The sequence below is a fragment of the Rissa tridactyla genome, chromosome 9 (genome assembly GCF_028500815.1).
Source record: "Rissa tridactyla isolate bRisTri1 chromosome 9, bRisTri1.patW.cur.20221130, whole genome shotgun sequence".
In the NCBI taxonomy this organism is placed as follows: Eukaryota; Metazoa; Chordata; class Aves; order Charadriiformes; family Laridae; genus Rissa; species Rissa tridactyla.
Genome location: NC_071474.1, coordinates 39167274 through 39178867, shown reverse-complemented (window position 1 = coordinate 39178867; position 11594 = coordinate 39167274). Strand labels below are relative to the sequence as shown.

Here is an 11594-nt window from a genome sequence, read left to right as displayed (position 1 = left end):
TATACCAGTGGGATCATACAGCGATAGCAGTGAAGGTCAAGGCTCTTTTGTGCACCAATGGACAGATACTCACTTGCTGTGTGAACAGACAAAACCAACGGAGAGACAAAAAAGGATACAAAGGGTAACGAATTCATGAAAAGCAGAGTGGGGTTTCCTTGCTCCCAGGCCAGTGCGCCACCTGCCAAGCCAAATCACTGCTCTGCTTCTCAAACATTTCAAAACCTGCCCATATTTGACTCTATATGATCCAGATTCCCAATATGCATGGCCAACCCTACACACAGCAAACCACCTCATGCACATGTGTTGGTTTCAGTGGAACATTTCTATCCACGTTAGTGCTCTATATATGGCCATAAAAGTGCTATAGTTGAATTAAAGCCGAGTAGGTCAATTAAAAATATTGTATTAAGAAAAAAGAAAAAAGCTTAGGTCAAATCTAGCATGGAATGGTGTGAAATCGCACCTCCATATATAAAACGCCACAGCACCCATACCTCTCTCACATGGGAATTGTCTATTTTCCCCTCTTGACTGTTCTATGTGGAAAGACACACCTTGTCTTCAGGTCTTGTCCCCTCTCCCTTTTCTCCCCATGCCTTCCCACTTTAACACTAATCAAAGTTCTTCAGCCTACCTCATTTTCTGCCGCATCCAAGGTGCGGTGCTCAGGCTCATGGTCATTGTCGATCAGCTGGATTGTCTTATCTTGGATGAATAAATTTAACTTCCACTTTTCTCTGTGCCATTTTAAGTAGAGATCATTAGGTAGCACAAGCACTATAGCTGTTGTTGGCCCTTGCGTCTTATCACCTAATGCCAGCCTTGCCCAGCAGTCTTAAGTGTTCTCCTTCTTAGCAATCGTACTTATCTTGGTTGGAAACACCACTGTCAAGTTAGATCCATCTGCTCCTAAACGTCCTTAGCTCTGCAGCCTTCTGTTCTTACCTTCAGGTCAGACCTGAGCCAAGGTTCAGATATGTCCCAGCAGATTGTGATGATAGCAATTTGTACTATTTTTTTAATATCTTCAACCAAACCTTCTGAGGAAATTTACCTGCAGGGCAAAGTCAGAGAGCACATAGTTAAAGATAGAACTAGAGGTAAGCTAAACAAAAATGAATTTCTGAAAAAAAGTTAAAAATCATAGTGGTGCCCTTGGGAATATAGTGGCATGACAAAGCAGAGTTTATAGCCTCCTTCTACATCCAACACGTGTTCTCTATAACATTTGTATTAAATGACCCCCTCACTGCACAAAGGGCAATGGATGTCAGAAAGGACACCGTGTAACTGATGAGCAGGTCAGCAGAAGAGAACAGAATCGAGCCAGTGATTGTCAGCCTGCTCCAACCTGGGGTGAGCTTTTCCATGAAGGGACTACTCACGGCTGGTTAGGGTTCAGCCAACCCAAAGGTGAGAAGGGTGTTTGTAGCTAGCCTTCAGCAAATGACTGCAGCAACTATGGTGAGCTATAAAAGAAGCCCTCCCCTAGTTACCAAACAAAGCAAGAAACTGAATATCATAGGGGAGGAAGAAGAGAGGAGAAGTCCCCAACTACATTCAGAACAGTAAGAGAAGCAGCCCGGAGGCAGGGAGTGAACATAGTATCTGTGAAGCTGCCTGGGAACATGCCTGGCTGAGCGTAAGTCTATTATCACAGACCCTTAAGACGAATTCTCATTTCTTCAAAACTAGGCACTTTTTTTCCCCCTTCTCTAACATTTGTGTCATTTTAAAAAATGTTTATGCTTGTCTAACTCTGTGTAATTTATTTCTGCGATTTGGTTCTGCCTCAGTCCTAAGGGTATTTTTTTTGTTTGTTTGGGATTTTTAAAGAGGATTTTGTGCTCACAAAATATGCCAAATTGACAACTCCAGGAAAAAAAAGCTCCCATTGAGCAGAGTGCCTGTGTCAGCCATGCAAGGCAAGTACCCTGCTCCGCCTCCCCTCTGCTTCCCAAGGTGAGCCACAACATCCAGCAGAACAGCAGGCCACGCTGTTTTCTGGTGTAGCAGGAGGCTACAGCTTCACTAGCATGAGCCAGCTCCACAAAGCGCGTATCAGTCTCAAGGAGACCAAACAGAGACCAGTCACTGTGAACTGACATCCCAACTAGCAGACATGCTAACTAGCAACTGTGATCCTCAAAACCCAGAGGTGGAAAACATGTCACAAGTTTTGATGTAAATCAGACAGATGCCATGTTGATTAATCACTTGCTATAATCTATTAGCAACACTGATTAAACCTTGATGTAGTTCAGCTTCCTTCACAGTTAGCTGCAATGCAGTGGGAAGGGAATAGAAGAGCTCACAGAGTGGAGCAGATTCAGGGCTCAGGGATGAATACACTTCGGTGGGTGTTAGCCAACAGGTTTGATAAGATTATCCAAGAAGGACAGAGAAAGACAACATCAGTTCAGGAACAATATTTCTTCTTTGCCCAAACATTAATCTCCATTGAGTTTTATACCCTAATACTCTATTTCATATCACTTCACACTGCTATAATGTTCTTTACCATTTTGGATACCTTCTTCGTTACAATGTCCTCTACGCATTGTTCCATAGAAGCAGCTTTCTCCTTATAAAAACATAGCTATAATCTGAGTCCTTCTGATTCCATAGTTTTATTTCACACAAGTGTCCGCTTTAAAAGATGCATATTTCATGCCTTAATTTCAATAACAACAAAAAAACCCATGTATGCGTTTTCTTTGTCGTTTATTAATCACAGACTACTGCTTCTGATCCAAAGCTTATCACAAAGCATGTGATACCTGCACAAAGATGTATAAAATAATGGAACTTCTAACAAGTTCATCTGTGATTATATCTGTTGTTAAACGTGGCTACTATTTGGGCTCACTATTCAACACTTCTGTCTGCACCGTATGCGTTTTTATTGCTAAAGCTGAGGAAACAGCAGGCAGTTCTAACTGAGCAGCATGCAAAGCATCCCCCCTACACAGTGTCCCCGTGGGGACTAAGGCCCAGGCCTGGGAAGCTGATGGAAAGAGCCAAGGAAATTGTTCCAGAAGGTAGGCAGACACAAGGGAAGAATTTTTCTTCAGGACTTTCCCGCTGTATTTAAAGAATGTAACTGCAAGACCTGATGGAAAACATGTGCTTTGAAACTTACTTTAGAGCTACAGACAATTTTGATCCTACTTAAGAGTGAAGAATTGTGACGTTCATCAAAAACCCCCTTCTAGTGGGCCATCCTCTTTTAAAACAGCGTAGCACAGGAAGGGGAGCAACTTCTCCGATGGATGAGCCACAAGAACAAGGTAATACCTTAAATCCCACCCAGAGAACTCTAGGCAAGCAACACAGCTCATGGGCCATTAGTGTTGCATGACCCCAGGAGCACTCTTACCCATGCGGGTACTAATCCAGGTTAGATACCTGTGTTAACTCAGGACCTGGATGCAAAGTGACAGTGCTCTGATCAGCGCAAGCCCAAAGACACTGAGTGTGTCAAGAGTCCTCACAAGAGAAACAAAGCGCATATATCTTCAAATGAAAATGAGATCTGGAGGGGAATTGTTGGTTTTCTTGGTTGTCTTGAGGGTTGTTTTTTTTAAGGCTGACTCCATCAAAAGTATGCCCACTACAGTGTTTAGAAGGGCAGAGACCTTACTTACGCAGTGTCACACTGTCATTGGCTTCAGTTTCTGGACTGACTTAGGCCACAGACCAGAAAGTGAATGCAGCAGCATCTCCAATGAATGAAAATACAAATGATAGCAAGGAGCATATCCAAGGACATGGCTGCAAACTCTTGCACAGACCGAGCAACACCTGCTTAGCAAGAGGTACATCTCCACACAGCCAATTGTCATGTCCTATGGCGAGTGTCCATCTTTCACGGCAGGGCAGAGAGAAACCTTGCCATGTCTACTCTTTTCCCCAGCCTCCCAACTACATTGCAGGATTATCTACATGAAGCTCCAGCCAAATAGCTCTTACACCTCGCACACTGCCAACCTCTGGCATTGGCTCAAACAAAGAGGAAACAGAGGTGAAGCAATCAGTCTTCTGGTGACTCAAAATTGTTCTGTGCCGAGAAATGCTCAGCGCTGAAACTATTGGAAGGGTTTTTTTGTTGAAAAACACTACTTTAGTCAAGATGATTTAAGTAATTTCAATTGTGGCATAACTATCACCTTTAGCAAATTGGGAAAAAATGGACAAATCCTCCTTTTTATTTGGAAAAATTAATTCCCCATTTCGTATCGTTTACAGTACTCACAAAGTCATCACTTCCAGAATATGAGGTGTTATATTATAGTAAATGAAATATTTTTATTTCATGCCTTAAATCATCAGCAGCAATTTTGGAACACTTTATCAAGATTACAGTGTCTCCTCCTGGGCAGAGACTGACACAATTAGTGAAGCATTAACAGTGACTGTTACTAATGTGTCAGGCAACATTGGCTAACAAAATGAAAAAGGAAAACATGATAACATGCAAAATAATATTTTATAACTGCCTTTCAATTATTTTTTTAATTTTAGTGATGAGTTAGTGCCTTTGGCATACACTGCAGGCCAGGCAGCTGATGGTGAATGGTGGCAGTTGGGGATGGGGAGTGTGACTTCAGGTTGGCACTGGAATCCTTCAGTAACTTATGAGAATTTAAGTCAACCTGCCATATCTGCCAACCTGTGAACAGTTTCCCTGCTTTTTGTCATTGGCAGGGATGTTTCTCATCAAAGATTGACGATCATAATTTTTAGATTCCAAACCACCGAGCCACTGTAACTAACATTGCATGAGCCAAAGTAACCAAGCATCACTTTAGGTTGTTTTCTGTGTGTTTCTGTTGTTTTGGGTTTTGGTGCGGGTTTTTTATGTTTTGTTTTGTGGGTTGTTTTTTTTAATTAACTGTGCAAGCATGTCCAGGAAAGTAAGGAATTAATATCTCTGCCTTGAACCAGTCAGGTGAAGTGCAGCACCTGTCTGTTCAGAAATCTCAACTGCAGGGCTACAGTTCCTGACCTTCCCTTTGCCTCCAGCTGCAATATGTGCCAGACTGCACATTTCAGATGGGTAGAAACGGAGATGGTAATGCCATGGAAATCAGACTTTGCACATCACCTAGTGAGGTCAGGGCAACACCTACCTTAACGAAAGCAGAACTGTGTGTACAACCCTCAATTCTTAAAGGAGTTTAAAATGTCAGTGGAAATATCCGAGCAAATAATACAAAGCACAGAAGATGAACCTGACGCTGAGATGAGAAGGGATTTCAAGGAACAAGGTCCACAGGAAAGAAAGTTTCACGAAAGTAGAGTAGGTTTGAAAGCAATACTAATACTAGTCCTAGAAATGGCACACCATGAGGTAGACAGAACTTCCCACAGAAACCAGTTACATCCAAAATACTCTCTATCAATGAAGCCAACATTTTTACAATGAAGCCAGCATTTTTACATTTTTCAAAACAGGTTTACTGACTTTGGACAAACGAAAGAGAAGAATCCAGTGACTAAAGCTAGGCTGCAATTAAGTGCAGAGGTACGAGGAACTTGCTCAGTGTAGTCAAGGCCACAGAAACCAAGGACCGTGGCAAGCCAATGTGACAGTGAGTGTATACAGAGGATGGGCGTATATTCAGTAAACCAGGACTCCTTACCACAAAAAGGGGTCCTGAATGAAAAACAGCCAAGACCAGAGCCAGCATGAGTAGCACCCTGCGTAAACACGGGGAGGAAGGGTAGCAGGGGAGAGGAAGGACAGAGCAGGGCAGCCTCAGCCACCAGTGGCACTGCCTTGACACATGCCTGGCAGACACCAGGAGCCTGCGGGCCCAGGGCTCAGAGCATGTTGCGCAGAACAAGACCTACATCATCAGCCCCTCAACTATTCCTGCCTGCTTCATGGCTTCTGTCAGCAGTGGTGATACTGAAAAAGAGAAACGCATTTTGCCCAAAAGCAGTGTGGGCCAAGGGGAGTAAATTTGCTGTGACATATTTCAGCATTTCCAAAATTATATTTTCCCAGGATATCCAGTTCACAGGAAGTGTCAAAATATTTGGTAGCAGTCTGATTCAAACTGACACAAAATATAATTAAAAAAAAAGTTGTTTTACAACATGGAAAATCTGCCTTTTGGCCAGCTGTAACTGATAGCCCAGTGTCAACTCAAAAAAACTAGGCATGTGTTACTTCCTTCTATTTTTCCCTTATTACATCGCACAACTGTAAGAACAAGGGGGTAGCTTGCCTATTAGATTTCATCTGGCTAATATGAATCTGTCCCCCATTTTCAATCAGTAGAATTAGCAATCAATCAGTCAAGTTCTTTTCTAACATCATTGCAGAAAATGCAAAAGGTTCACATTTATTTTATAGTTTTACAGCAGCTAGGCTACCTTTAGAGATTTATGTCTTGCTTTCATGCTTTACAGCACTCCTTGAAACATTAGTAATATCATCTAGGCAGGAGCAATAAAACCCCAGGACCCTTTACCACATGCAACTCTGACACCAAATCAAGTTTCTCAAGTGAAATATAGATTGAAGAAAGAAGTGGCATGAGGAGCGGAATCAAATTCATCTCAGTTATACTTATGCCACTGATGTCAATACATTACATCCCTACCAGGCTAAAACAAGTGTTTCTTCTGAAAGGTGCAAAAGTAGAAGCACAGCTCTGGATCTGAAACTAGACTGACACAGGGGTCTGCATCTATTTTTAACATTACATAGTCTTATACTTTCTAACTCTGAATCAGCCTTTTTTTTAAATAATACTTTTTATTCTTCCTGTTCAAAGTCATCTAAAAGAAGATTTAATAAGACTGCAGGAAATGTGTATAGAGGAGGAATAACAGACTGATTTTAATCCTACTATTAGTCAATGAAAAGATTCTAGATGAAAGACCGCAGATAACCTAATAGTCTTTTCGGTCTCTGTCTCCGATTCCCCGGATCTTGTGGGAGAATTAAATGTGAATTACAGCCATAGTCTGGTGATCACACTAGATATTTATTTTCCAGACACTGTTGAAAAGAGACATTTACTTCAGACTTTACTTCTGTGGATTTCTGAGCACCCAGTTGCACCAAGAAAAGACCTTCTCCTCGCTCAACCTAAGACACTTCATGTCATTCTGACAATACTAAGAGCACTTAATATGAACATACTTTGGAGCCTCTGACATGCTGTCAAAGAAGGGGAAAATACTTTAGTGCGACTGAGAATTGAATTCACAGCGTATTAAAACAAACAAGAATGAAATCAAACTGCCATCAGAAGAATGACTTACATAAAATGCCTAACGGACAGAACTCAAACATTACTCAGGGTGCTGTTTGAATGCCATGACGTACGTGCCAATCTCCAGCCTTCAGGATGGACCAGCAGCAAAATATTTACCATGTTGCCCCTCTTTAAGATTTCTGCTTGCTGCTAAGCAGAATTTTAAGGCTCTTCCCTGTTATGCTGTCCTTGACAGCTGTCAAATAGGAGCCACCTCCTGTCAATAAGGCTGTCCAAAAGGACACACTGGTCAAAGCATTTTGTCCTTAGCTCACACTGCCACTTACTGCCTAGTGCTATCCAGTTACTTGCTTTTATAAACCTCTCCTCATACTCAAAAGTTAAATCACTTAACACACAGAAGTCCTGGGGGACCAGAGCTCAGTATGCCTCCAAACAAATACATTTATTAAGACATATGTTACTTCATTAACACTTAGGTTAAAAATTGCTGGTTATCTATAGCCAAAAATCTCATGGAAATGGGGTCCCAGCCTTCCAGGAATGGTGCCTTCCAAATACTGAAATGATGACTTTATAATGCAGAATGAGGTCTGAAACACAAAAACTGCTGTCCGTGGGAGGCTCCCCTGTGCTCCAGCTGTAGGGCTGATGGACAGCTCTGACATCTTGCCAACCATGAGTCCCTGGCTCCAAGTAGGTGCGTTTTACTATTTAGTAAGGTTCACAACTGCACATTCTCCCCCAACCCAGAATATCTGAGCAAAAGCCTGCCTTTCACACGTCCAACTGCCAGACTGATGAGGTGATAATAAGCAACAGCACTTGATTGTTAACGGAGGCACATTCTAGGTGGGCTACGGTGTGCCCATCCCCTATGTGGCTAGGCACCCTGTCAAACGTGCAGCACAGGGTAGAGGACATTACTGTTTAGGAAGAGATATTCTGGCCACCGTGTAAGAGTATCTGCCTCTGTGAATAACTGCAGCCACCAGGCAGGCTCCACAGTACATTTTCCCCACTGAATAGGCTGTGAACCTGGTCCCACACGCTGGCCTTATAGCCAAGCCTTTCTGCAAACTGAGAAACTCATCCAGAAGTGAGCACTTCTGATGCTTGGGGCAAGGACTGACCATGCAGACTACTCCCAAGAGACTTCACTTTGAACCCATGCATATCTAGAAATTATATTTTGCCTGCTCTCTGTGCAGTGAAGATTGAGAGATCGCAGTCAGCATGCATGGCTTTTTAGAGATCATCAGTGACAGTGATTTATGCTTTAATAGCAAATTGCCCATGAGTGCTTAATAATACAGATTAAGCCCTAATAAATGTGTTTCCTGCAGGTTTAAGTGACTAACTCTATGATCTATTAGACTTGTCTCATAATACATACAATTTTTCTTAGTAACCATGGAAATTTCTAAAGAATTGGCAGCATCTGTGCCTGGAATATTAAAGAAATCTATTTTTTACTGTAGGAATTTTGTACAAATTAATTCCAGCCTTGGATATAAAATGCTAAAATTCATATTCTCTGTGAGTATCTATTCAAAATATTCAGAACAAACACTTACAATCATTAAGAAAATTAAACTGTTAAATACTCCTCAAACATTATAATGAATCATGTCAAGCTGCAGTTTTATATTTTATTTTCTAGCTATTTTATCTGTTTCAGTTATACATTCACAGCACATAATATATTCTGTGTTATTCCTCCCAGTTCCTAATACTTTTATGTGTTGATCACTAAAGGAAAGTTTTAACATACGGCTGCTTTTAGTTAGCATCTGTCAGAAGCCCAAAAGATTAATGAATCAGGTGCTGAGTAGCAGGTCCAAACTTCACAAAGCTGTACTAATGTTTTGATCAGTCTGGAGCAAAAGGGTATTTAAGAGTCTCTCTGACAGCTAGAGGGAGGGAAATAATCACTTTGAATGAAAAATCTGAATTCACTCAACTGGTAATGAAATTGCACTGAATATTGATTCAGGACTCTAATAAGCTCAGAAGTTCAAAGCAAGCACTGGAAGGCAAATATTCCCTCCTCTTCCTTCAGACAAATCTCTAGTACTACCACAAGGTAGGATTTAACTTCGTTCTAAATATATAGGATTATAAAAAAGTTCTGAAAGCAGTCCTGCAATCTCTCTCTCTGCCCCCCTCCTTTGCCCTCCCCCCCACATTTTTAAGCTGACAAATTTAACATCAACTAAATTTCAACCCAGAGCAGCACTTTAAAGTGATTTACATCTAAATTAATAGGTTTCTGTCTCCCTTTGGCTTCCAGAAATTATGCAATTGGCTCTTTTTTTTACTAAACCAGACTAATCTGAGATTAATGTTCAGCTAACGCTCATCCTTCATTCCTCCCAACCATGCCAGAGACATTAATGACAATGTTAGGAGTCGGCTTTGCAGAGAATTTCAGATACCACAGCACTGGAGGAGAGTTACTCATGAACAGCAGAAAGGGATCTCTTCATATTTTTGTAAATCACTTAAGCAAATTGTCTTTCCCCAGCAGATGGTGGGACAGGCTACGCTAAGAAAGGGAAGAAAGAAAGTCTTTTGGTGAGAGTTTTGCCTAATTCAGGAGTTGCACATGCAACATAACGATCAGAGGAGGGTTTCTGGTGGTTTGCTTTGCAGGCTGTAACTCACGAGAGATGAGAGCGCACAGTGGAGACTTCCTGGTGGCAGCAAGGAGACTGCCCTTCCATCTGCTTAGACAACTGCGATTTGTTGCATGCAGCCTCACGTTCTGCATGCTGGGTAACAGAAGAGGATCCCATGCGCTTAAAACTGAACTGACCACCAATCAGCTGCCAATGGGAAAATGCATGGGTCTGTGGAGGTCAAAGCTGTAATCCTGGCTATGTTGGTGACTGGGCAAAGCACCTTGCTTTTTGATATTTTAATTCTCTACCTGTAAAGTCCATTGCAAAGCACTGATGAAAGGCACCATCTTGGAGTCCCGAGTTGCAGTTATGTGCCACACTGACAGCTCACAGACTGATTTCAGGCTGCCTCAGCCTTATGCAGCCCATGCTCCTCTCCCCTAGACCCTGGTCATCATACAGGAGGGACTTCATGCTGCTTCAGATCTGCTGCTTATTTAGTAAAGTGTGCATTTCAGGCCATCACTGCTTGAGGTCAAATTATCCTTATCTTTTACCAACAACACCCATTCCCGTCCCTTCAGTCACCTGGGACTGACACCAGCCTCAACCTCTCCAGAAGGCACACAGATCTCTCTCTATACCACCCAGAAGCTGCCACTCTCCCTGAAGAGCAGGGCACTTGCTCTCTCCTCTTTGAGACCTCATCTCCACATAACAAATCCCTCACTCTGCCCTCTCTGGGTGATGACTCAGATCAGAGCCTCCAGCTCTGAAGTATAAAATACCATTCAGTGAGGAAAAGCCTAGAGGCGGGGTGTGAGGAGCACAGGTACCACTTTGCAAGCAACAAAGCATGATGGAACTCTTCATACCAGTCAGGTCTCCAGCCACTACGTGTCAAATAAATAAGAGCAAGGCTGTGTGCCTCTAGCACCCTCTTTTCCTCCCACTCTCATGCTCTATGAGGCTGTCTGCATCTATCATCTAACCAGAAAGTCCATGTCCTGGAAAAGACTAGCTGGTGATTGAAGAGCACAATGAGACCTTCCCTGACCACACTGAATGCATGTCTCAGAATGAAGCCTCAGAAATGACTTCTTAGAATATACCAGGTAATTGACAGGCAATTTAAAGCTTTTGCCCTCATATCTTCCTTACTCTGTTGTAAAAGCTCTATGTGCTAACAATTGCTTCATTATTCTCTCTCACAAAGAAAAAAACTTAAGATTTCAAAGGCAAAACAAGTTCTCTTGTTACAGCTCTGCCCAATCCAGCCAGGTGTGCCAAGGACAGTATTTCAGCAGATCATCTGAGCATTGCAGAATCGCTGACTGTTGTCATAGTGCCTTTTTCTCCACTCTGCTTCCCTTTCTCTCCTGCAGTAAAAAGTCTGATTATTTTCAATTGGCAAAATACTAAAACCTGCAGCTCGATCTCTATGGGAGACTCATTATGGCTGTCATTAGATGGTCTTTGATCTTCAGAAAAGAAAGAGGAGAGCAAAAAATATCTGGACTTTTGTGCATGTCATTAGAGCGTCATTGTTGCATGTTACAAAAAGCAGGTCAGATTGTCTCTATTATTCTCTTCAGTTGAAATTCAGAAAACAAAAGCCACGCTAAGTGTGAATAAATGCTCCTTTTTTGTTCTTTAAGGGACTGAATACACACAAAAACGCATGTTCTTAACCTAGATCTCCCAAACAATGTCCTTCATACACCTGCCA

At 42.1% G+C, this 11594-nt stretch overlaps 1 long non-coding RNA gene across 2 annotated transcripts in view; it reads right to left on the bottom strand.

The window, feature by feature from the left end:
* Window positions 1–968: 968 nt before the first annotated feature.
* The window catches only part of LOC128915059 (uncharacterized), a 42623-nt gene continuing 31997 nt past the window's right edge, over window positions 969–11594 (bottom strand). For both annotated transcript variants that reach the window (XR_008468513.1, XR_008468514.1), the window contains one exon: window positions 969–1060. This is a non-coding gene — a long non-coding RNA (uncharacterized LOC128915059). The remainder of the gene's footprint in view (window positions 1061–11594) is intronic.